The sequence below is a fragment of the Desmodus rotundus genome, chromosome 5, assembly GCF_022682495.2.
Source record: "Desmodus rotundus isolate HL8 chromosome 5, HLdesRot8A.1, whole genome shotgun sequence".
In the NCBI taxonomy this organism is placed as follows: Eukaryota; Metazoa; Chordata; class Mammalia; order Chiroptera; family Phyllostomidae; genus Desmodus; species Desmodus rotundus.
Genome location: NC_071391.1, coordinates 68,595,040 through 68,606,313, shown reverse-complemented (window position 1 = coordinate 68,606,313; position 11,274 = coordinate 68,595,040).

Genomic DNA, 11,274 nt, shown 5'->3' with positions numbered 1-11,274 from the left:
ACATATACAGTGCTGGTATAGGTGCTTGAAATTTAGAAATAAGTACTTGGTGTTATACAAGGGGATGACATTTTACATTTAGATAATTTGCTTAGTAGACCATATGAAAAATGAAATGTTGGACAGAAAGACTAGAGGCAGGAATACCTAGGTGGTTCCTGTATCTAGATTTCTTTCTTTCTTTTTTTTTTTTTTAAGACTTTATTTATAGGCAGAGGGTAATGGGGGGAGAAAGAGAGGGAGAAAAACATCAAAGTGTGATTGCCTCTCACGTGCCCCCTACTGTGGATCCGGCCCACAACCCAGGCATGTGCCCTGGCGAGGTTTGCAGGCCGGTACTCAATCCACTGAGCCACACCAGCCAGGGATTTCTGGCTGTTATTGCTGGAGACTTCCTTGAAATCTCTAGTCTGAAATAGATCCCTTTTCTCTGTGAACCTGTAGCTGATTGCATTGAACAAGTGCAATACCCCAGTCTCCATGTTCTTACAATATGACATTAACACTCATCCATTGTGAGGTGAGGTCTGTAATTTCTACTGAGGAAGCTGGTGGGTTAGGCTGAGAGTGACACTGATGTCTTCTGAGGCAGGGCCATGAGAGGCAATACAGCTTTGTTAGCTCTCTTGGTGACATGTATCTAAGAGTCTTGAGTCTATACATGAGAAGTTTGCTTTGCATAGTGGCCACACTAGAGGTATCATAGAGATAAGGAGGGATGACTGAGATGCACCTGTTGTTCCAGTGACCAGATGTCTGTGTGTTCCTAGACAAGACGCCTTCAGATGACTCCAGCCTTTACCCAGTGCCGAATGAAGCCAGAAGACTGTATGGAATTTCCTCAAAAAACTAAAAATGGAACTGCCTTTTTACCCAGAAATTCTGCTGCTGGGAATATACCCTAAGAATCCTGAATCACCAGTTCAAAAGAACGTATGCACCCCGATGTTCATAGCAGTGGTATTTACAATGGCCAAGTGCTGGAAACAGCCTAAGTGCCCATCAATAAATGAGTGGATCAAAAAACTGTGGTACATCTACACAATGGAATACTACACAGCAGAGAGAAAGAAGGAGCTCCTACCCTTTACAACATGAGAAAAAATAAACATATACTATTGTCATTAAGTTGGGGTGAATTAGGCACAATACACTATATAATGGACTTCTCATTGCCCTGAGATTCATTCTGTGATTCAACTGTCTGGTTATTCAGTGATTCACACAACAAATCTAGACCATTGGAAATATTTTCTATTCTTGTCTGGTTTAAAACCTCTACTTTCTTCCAACTAGGGTCTCAGTCATACTGAAAATGAGCAAGACAATGCTGCCTCTGGGTCTTGCACAACTGCATAGAATGAAACTGGGGAATAAAGGAGAGCAACTCTTAAGTGACTCTAAACTTATAAGGTAGTGTTGGTGCTCTCCGAATACACTAGATGTCCAAATGTTTGCCCTTTTGCCTATCGCATGCTTTGGATTTTCTGAGAGATCTCTCTGACCTGAAGAATGTGAAGCACACTCTGGGAGGTCTCTCTCCGTGCCCCACTCTTTGACCGGTCAGTGCCAGCATCCAGGAATAAACCTTTATCTCTGCTTACTGAGTATGATTGTTAATTTTATGTGTTAACCTGACAGAGCCATGGGGTGAACAGATATTTGGTCAAATATTACTCTGGGTGTTTCTGTGAGGGGGTTTTTGAATGAGATTAGCATCTGAATGGGTAGACTGAATAAGGCAGATTGCTCTCCCTAATGTGGGTGGGCCCCATCCAAACAATTGAAGGTTCAAATATAACAGAAAGTTAGACTTCCCCCAAAGTAAGAGATAATTATCCCTGCTTAATGACCTTTGCACTGGGACTTCAACATTTTTCTGCTTTCAGACTGGAATTGAAACATTGACTCTTCCTGGTTCTTTTGCCTGTTGGCCTCTGGACCAGGACTACATTATCAGCTCTCCGGGTTCTCAGGCTTTCGGACTCCGACTGAAACAGTAGCATTGGCTTTCCTGGGTCTATAGTATGGCAGCACACCTCACCGGCAGATCTATGGACTAGCCCAGCGTCCACAATCATGTGAATTCATTGCTTATAACAAATCTCCCATACAGGGGTAGACAAAAGCAGGTTTATAGTTGTAATACAAATAAATAATATAACCATTAGAAAATAATAATACAAGAATATACTCTGTGACATACAACTATAACCTACTTTTTCCCATCCCTGTATATTTCTATAATAATTTCCTATCGGTTGTTTTCCTCTGTGGTATACTGGAGATGCTTTACTTCTTAAAGAAAGACATCTTCCACAAGGTTCTTTTGAAGCCCATTCAAACCTGGCTATCTTTTTCTCCTTTTTTTTTGTTTTGTTCTAATAGCTCAATTTTTATTGTATTTCCCCCCCATACCGTCTTTCACATCCACCCACCCTCACCCCACCAGAATCACGACACTGTTGCGTATGTCCATGAGTGCTTTTTCTTTTTTGCTTGATCCCTCTACCCCTGCCCCAACCCCCTCTCCGATCTGTCTGCCTATTTTCTATGAGTCCATCTCTATTTTACTTGTTAGTTAAGTGCTATCTTCTGAAATCCCACTTTATTCATGAAAAAACATTCATCTCTATGTGCTGACAGTGGAAATACAATTTCTTTTGCTGGAGTCCTCTCTATTCAACCACCCATCAGGGTGGCTCTATCCGGCCCCTCTCTTTCATATTTTTTAGTCTATTGTTAGGATCAAGTATTCAGAAGCCAAAACATGCAGTGTATACATGACAGATTCCTCTAAGCATCCTCTCTCTGTGTACCATTCTAGTCACTTGTCAGCACCAGAATAGAAGTAGCAGAATTCTATATTTTATTAAACATAAAACTAGTAGTGAAACCTGGCAAGGCTCTCCTCACACTTTGTTTATCATCCCTACTGTTAAAGGAGAGATTATGAATAAATCCTTAACAACTCTCCAAAATTTCACCATGTCCAAGTTATCTGATCAATCTGCTTGAGATTAATGATGAGCAAAAAGGGGATAGGTAAGAGTTGAGGTTATCCCATAGAAAGTCGTACACAGATAGTCTAGTATCACTACTGGTTTTCTGCTATAGGTCCTTAGCTGAGCCAGGATAACAGGAAGGCATTCACACTTAACATCCCTTCACCTATATAAAAAATAAAGATACAGACTACTAAGTGTTCTCTGAGGGATTGATAAATGGCTGTGAGAGTTCAGAGAAAAGAAAGATAAATCACATCTTAGAGAAAATGAGGAAAATGTGATGGCTTTGATGCTAGAACAAAAATAATAAGTGGAATTTTCAAATGCAGAATTGAGACATAATCATTTCATATTGAGGGATAGCATGAGCAAGAGCCCAAAGCTAGAGAAGAGTAAAAAGTATAAGGAGACATGCTAGTCAGCCATTCTTTTCAACTGGGAGTACATAAATAGGGGTGGAATTTTTTAAATATGAAAAAAAACCCTAAGTTGGATTAAGTACTATTATATAACATAACACCTTATTGATCAGACCAAGGAGTTTGGACATCGTGTGTGTGTATTTATAGAATGAAAATCCAGTTATGGTCTGGGAGGCTGAGCAATCCATAATCAGAACTAATTTAAAAAAGAATAATCTGAAAATAATGTACAATTAAGAGTGCCTGAAAGACTGACTTGGATTAGTTTGCACTTAACAGTCTGACAAATATATTACTTAGACTATTAAAAAGACTATTTCAAGTTTACCAAAAAGCATGCTTTAAAAAAATTGTGTCAATTATTTATCAATTAATCTGTAAATTTGCATTTTAATATATAAACACTATATTAGTAGATGATAGAAGCCCAGAAATGCCTCTCCCTTCTCCTGCCCCCAAAGCAAACAACAACAACAAAGATGAATTGTACCCAACAAGCATACTCAAGGTCATCTGTAGATGTCCAGGAGTGAATCTTTTAAAGTGAATCAGGACTCTTTGTCACATTGCAAGTTGTATACCATTTAGGAAGTTTATGCTGGATGGAAGAGAGTGAACATCCCAGATACCTTTTATTGCAGAAGTGAATCACTGAAAAAGGAAGATTTAAGTTGCATAGATATTTTCAGTACAAAGAGATTTAATATGAGCAAATGGAAGCGTAAATAATCAGTGAGAAGGCTGAGAGAACAAAGAGAGCAGAGCGGCTTTCAGGAAATCTGATAATGCACAGAGCTGAGGGATGATACCCCAAGGATTCCACCTGTGAAGCCCAAAGGAGATGATTTTCAAGTCTTTTTGCAGCTGCTGAAATCCAACAATGATTTCAGCTACCCGTCCATAATACCTGCCAATAAATAATGTCTTCTTCAGCTCTGCCTATTTTTGTTTGCTCGGACTACTGTAACAAAGTGCTATTGCCTGTGTGACTTAAACAACAGATATGTATTTCTCACATTTCTGGAGGCTGAGGAGGCCACAATCATGGTGTTGACCGATTCAGTCTCTGGCAAAGAGCCCTCTTTTTGGTTTGCCTTCTTTCTGTGTCTGTAAAATTCAGAAGTTTTAATATAAACCTACCATGTGACTGAGACATTTTACCCCTGGGTACTTACCAAGAGAAATTAAAGCATATGCCATTATACAGAATTATACAAAAACTTTGATAGCAACTTTATTCACAGTGGCTAAAAACTGGGAAATAAATGTTGATCAACAGGTCAAAGAAAAACAAATTGTGGAAAATCCAGACAATAGAATGCTACTTAGGAATAAGAGAACACCTTCTAAGGAAAAACAACATAAATTTCCAGATGAAATGGATGATTTCTGTGACTTCATTACCAGGATGAGAACTCTATTTGCCTTTAGTTCTAGACGAAGTCCCAGAACCAAAATCACTTAAGGACAAGGGGGTAAAATGTGTTTTCAATTACTTCTTTTTTTTTTTTTTGGAGGTCAGAAACTGTGTCTTTTTAAGAATTTTATTATATATTGGGGTAACAATGCTTAACAAAATTATATAGGTTTCAATTGCATAAATCTATAATATATCATCTATACGTTGCATTGTGTGATTTCTTGGAAAGAGAAAAAACATCAAAAAGTAAGTAAAAACTTAGAAACAAAAATTATAAACTACTGAAACACAAACATAAATAAACTTCAAATTATCTGCTGAGTAAAAAAAATTAGACATAGAAATTACATATTAAATTGTTACATTTACATAGATTCTAGAAAAGGTAAACTAAAGTATACCAACAAATAACAGATCAATGGTTGTCTGGAATTGTGGGCAGAGAGAGAAGTTGATGCAAACAGGCATGAAAAGTATTTTGGTTGTGATTAAACTTTTTAAAAACATTGGCTAGAGGATATACAATTAGTTTCATACAGGTATACAACTGTCAAAATGGGTTAAATTGTATATTTTAAATAAACAGATTTTGCTTTACATACATCATTCCTCATAAAGCTAAGGGAAAAGAAGACAATGTTATATATTAGCCTGATAATGCTGCTACCGCTTGAACAAATAAATAGAACTATATTCCCAACCTTAAAAGAAGAGCTTGCCCTGGCTGGTGTGGCTCAGTGGATTGAGTGGCAGCCTACGAACCAAAGGGTCACAGGTTTGATTTCCAGTCAGGGCACATGCCTGGGGTTGTGGGCCAGGTTCCCAGTAGGCGGTGTGTGAGAGGCAACCACACATTGATGTTTCTCTCCCACTGTCTCCCTCCCTTCCCCTCTCTCTAAAAATAAATGAAATCTTTTTTTAAAAAGCGGGGATGTAGGGGACCTATAGTGGTCTATAAATCACTGTATACATCTCTGAGTGATAATAATTCCTTCACTAGATTAGTCACAATTCCACTTGAGATCCTTTAACTTAAAAACCAAATTGTGAACTTAACTAACATTAGAACAATATATAAAATAGTAAGGAAAGCAGATGAGAGGGAAATGTTTGATATGTTCAAGTATAAATAATAATCGCATAGCTCTTATAGCAGTCTTATTTGCATCCGGATATAAGGCGATAGTTGGTTCTTTTACTACCCAGCCCAGTGGTCCCTTTGCTGTCAGGCAGTCCTGCTGGTGCTTGAAGTTCTTGTCTTGCTGGAGTGACACTAACTTGCATTCTAAAAAGGTCTGAAGGTCTGAGTCATTAAGCACTCTTTCTAATTAGGCTGCTATAGGATATCTTGATAACTTTTCCTGGAATGAGGAGAGCTCTTCTTTTAAGGAGAACTCTTGAAGCCTAGAATGAATCCTCTCTGTTCCAAAGATTAGACATCTATTGTACTTCCACTTTCTAATCAGGCTCTATAACACCTTTCTTTGCATATTGGCTAAAGATATGCAAAGATAATCCCAAAGAGGCCAGGTGGCAGCATTAGCTTAAGGTCCATATTTCTACTGTACTTCAAGCAGGAACTAATACCTATTAACAAGAATATCAACAGAGTATTACTATTCAAAAACTAAAAAAAAAAAAAGGAAGAAAACCCAAGAATAGTTAAAAATAATTAGAAGATTTGACTAAAAAAGAAATAACAAAATAGTTTGAGAAGGCACCTAGTAGAAAGGAAGGAAACCAGGGGTATTTTGTGTTAAAAAAGCAAGCAAACCTACAAGTTTGGGCCTTTCAGTATTTTGTGTGGAACGATGCTAAATCCATGCTCAAGGTTGGCTTAATCAAGCTCTTCAGTGGTGGGCCCAGGAGGCACCAAGAGATGGAGCGGCTCTACCACCAGGGGTGCCTCCAGGCAGTCCTCCTGGCATACCTCCTGCACTGTGGTACAGCTTGATAATGATGGGGTTGCAAACTTTTCCAGCTCTTTCTGATGGTGTTCAAATTCTTCCTTTTCTACAGTCTGGTTCTTATCAGTCTAGTCAATGATGTCATTGCACTTGTCAAGAATCTTGTTTGTCTTTATCATTGATCTTGCCTTGAAGTTTTTCATCTTCAACCATTGCCTTCATGTTGAATGCATAGGATTCAGGTGAATTCTTTGAAGACACCTTGTCCCCCTGGACCAAATTTGTAGCAAATTCCAGAGCAGTTTTGAAAGTTACTTTGCTGCTACTTAGTAAGGAAATGGGCCCTCTTGATACTTGAATCTGGCCTATGTGCGCAGGGAAAAGAAATAATTCACTTTATAGTACATAATAAAATAAATAAAACTATTTAAAATTGGCACACAAATATAAAAAAAAAAACAAAGCAATATATTTCAAACAAGAATATGGGTCCAATGTGTTGAATGGACCTCAGAGATCTGTTCAGGTAAAAAGAGAGAATTGAAAATTGCATTTGTCAACAAAAAGACCCCTGGTGACTTTGACATGTGGAAAGTGAGGGAGTGGTATGAACAGGAGTCAGACTAAAGTCAGTTGCAAGCCAAAGAAAGATGGGATGTGCAGAAAACAAGTGGAGATTCTTTTAGAAAATATTGTTTTGGAAGGGATTAGTGACATAGCTGGAGAATTGGGAGAAATAAAGAGATTTTAAATGGTGCCAATCAGTTGTTACGGAATAGTCATGGAGATGTAAAATGCAGCATAGAGAATAGAGTCTGTAATGTTCTAATCACGATGTATGGTGTCAGATGGGTCCGAGATTTATCGGGATGATCACTTAAAAAGTTATACAATGTCTCAGCACTCGGAATACACCTGAAGTTAATATAATATTGTATGTCAACTGTAATCAAAAAATAAAAAATGATTAAGATACAAAAAAAGATAAATGTTTGTATGCAGCTAACTGTGATTCACTAGAGAGGAAGAAGCAGATAATTAGGACAGAACAGAAATAAAATCCTTGTGAAATTAAATTCGACTGTAAATCTCTCTCTCTCTCTACATATATATATAATTATATATATAATTATATACATGTTTATATTATTATATATAGGTATATACAATATATAAATATTTATATATAAAATTTGGTGTTTAAAAAAGCATATAGGACCTTCATCTTCAGTCATCATTTGAGACACCACTTTTCTCCTTTCCAATTTTGTGACCATTGATGACCAGATTAAACTGCTAAGACACAAATGCTTTGGCCTACATGGTCCCATCAAGTCCACCAGCAATTGAGGCATCACATTTTTTTGGTGTTGCTGGGAGCCTTAAATCCTACATCCCACCTCTGATTCCTAAAATATCCTATCTCCACTCTGCAGGGATATTTTTAATCTGGTATGAATTACTCTTCTTTTATACTACTTTAACAGTTAATTTTTTCTTTTTCTCAAAATCTGTTTTCCTAGGTTTTTGAACACAAATCAAACCATAGTCTAATCACCTCAATGGCTTAAATGTTTGTAAATGAAAGCCAGAAATGCAAAAGCCTACAGGTACCTCTGCCCTCTGCCAAGACAGAAATCTTCCCAAAGCACACATTTAAGAGGGAACAAACAAGGCACTTGCCTAAATTTGGATGAAATAAACAGAAAAATATTTGGGGGAAAACAAAACAAAGCCAAACAACTTTCTCTCATCTTACAACGTGTTCTAATAAAGATATGTAGATATAGATATAGATGTATATATACATGCGTGTACACATATATGAGGCTTGTCCAGAAACTATCCAGCCACACTATATGAAATATAGAGACATTTATTGAAAAAGATACAAGAAACATTATACTTAGAAAAATGATGCCTCAGTCCCTTTCAAAGTAGCTGTCTTGGGACCTCACACAGTTCTCCCAGTCTCCATCAGCTACCCCGTCATATTTTCCTGAATCTCACAGATGGTCTGAAATCTCTTCCCTATCAAAGGTGATTTTAGTTTTGGAAAAAGTCAGAAGTTGCAGAGGGCCAAATCTGGGCTGTAGTGGGCCTGGGTCATCTGGGTGATTTGATGTTTCACCAAAAACATGTGCATGAGACATGATGCACGAGTGGGCATGCTGTCCTGATGAAGCTGCCAGTCACCAGTTGCCCATAGCTGTGGCCTTCTGAATCATCCGAAGAGTGTTTGTGGAAGAATTGTTGAGCCCAGTGCAAATTTAAAAAAATATTTTATTTATTTATTTTTAGAGAGGGGGAGGGAGCGAGAAAGGGAGAAAAACATCAATGTGTAGTTGCCTCTTAAGCGCCCTCTACGGGGGACCTGGCCCACAACCCAGGCATGTGCCCTAACTGGGAATCGAACCAGCAATCCTTTGGCTCACAGGCCAGCACTCAATCCACTGAGCCACACCATCCAGGGCATTTAACACAAAATTTGATGCAGATTTGTTGCTTTACTTGCTCAGTCATTTTGAATGTGATGGCCACACAGTACACATGCTCATTCAATAGCATCTACCATTCCCACTGACTAGTACAGTGAAGTCATCATTGTTCATGCATGAGCATCCCAGTCCAGGTTACATCAGTGTTGCTCAAACTGCTCTTGTTATATTAACAATGGTAGGAGTTTTTCTGGACATACCTGGTATACTTTTATAAAATCGTATAAAATCATAAGTATACATACATATTATATATTTTCAGAAAATGGTAGATTAATTCCCAGAATCATAAGCCAGATCAGCTTCAAAGTCTGCCATTTTAGCTATTCCACCTAATTTCTTTCTGCCTTTTACAGGTGCTGCTCCCTCACTGATGAACCTATGATTCTTTATAACTCCAAATTATCTTCATGATAGCATCTTTGCTAACATGTGAGAAAAACCCAGAACTAGGGAAACTGCAGTTTGAATGTTTCAAAAGGTTATTTTTTATTGAGGTATATAATATAAAAATTGGTATTTTCATTTTTGGCAAATAAACAACAAAACAAAAATGTTCTATCATTTATTCATTTGATTTTTAAATGCTTAGACATTGTACAGGAGGGTCCTGTGCTAGAACATAGTAATTTCTGACCTAAATTTTTATTATAGAGCCCAGTTATTGGGTGCTTACTTTATTCCCAGAGCCCCTAGTGGTGCGAAGCGCCAGTTTGTGGAGCTTGGATTTGCTAACTTACTCTCAAACATTGAAAGCTGACTTTATTAGAAATGGCTCCCTTAATTAAATTGCAATAAACACTTAATTAAATACCATTAATCCATACTTGCACTATGAGGTGATTTTATTCCAAAAAAGAAAATTTTTCTAAATACCACAACCATTGTGTGAGTATAATATAGTAAAACACTGACCTTTCTCTCTTGGAATCTATGCCATTGTTTGGCTAGAAACAATGCCAGTGTTTGGTTTCAATTCTTGACCCTTAGTTTCTCCTAAAATATAAACTAAAAGTCTGGCACTTCAACTTTGCCCACACAGTTTAATTTCACAATAGTATAGAATACTTCACATTTTTGCAGTAAAACACTTAGCCCAGGAAAACAAAGCACCTTTTACAAGTATGTCAAAAAATGCCTGATTTCTTACCCTGAATGCAGCTCTATGATTTACATACACACACACACACAAACAAATAGCTGCACACATCAGATTAGGGATTATTTTTTATCAGAAGAAAACAATTAGATAAAGAAATGAAAAAATATATTTGTATAAATACATTTTCATGTTACATTTTGTTATCATTGTAAAAACAGTTTTCACTAGCAAATAATCTAGTTGGAAAGGTTCCACCGAATTACCTTTTAAATACAGAATATAATGTACAGTACAGTCACTATCTAAATGGCAATAGCTATAGCTTGAGTGCCTCATAACTGTGATTAAAGACCAAACATCAAGCAATGTTCTGTCACAAAAATATTCTGCCCCCCATGAATGATTTGACTATCTGTAGGTCAAAGACAAAGAGGTCTTATGACAAGGCTTGATCAACGACATGATATTTCACTTTTTTATAGTAAGTTAAAGGGACCTGCGCAATTTACCTCACAACGCCTTATGCTCACTGGTCCCTTGGACATCACACCAAGTGTTTTCTGGTATGCAACACACTTCAAAATAAACTTTTAAAGGAAGGAGGTGGAAGCAATAATACTTTGGACCATAAATTTTCTTAATATTAAAAGTGGAGACAACTTTACTTGAACAATAAAAAATGAAAATATTCAATATAAAAAAGAATAAGCTAACCCCCAAAATAGACTATTTGCTCTTTTTTATTAATGCAATCCTAGTTGCTGTAAGCGAATCTCCTAGCATCATCTTCCCATCATAATGTTTTTATTTGAATCACAAATACAGGAGAATATGAGCTTCACAAAAAAGATATAGCTTTCTCATTAATACAAGGATTTGCCTGGGTTATCAGCTCTCCAAGCTCTTAGACATTGGCT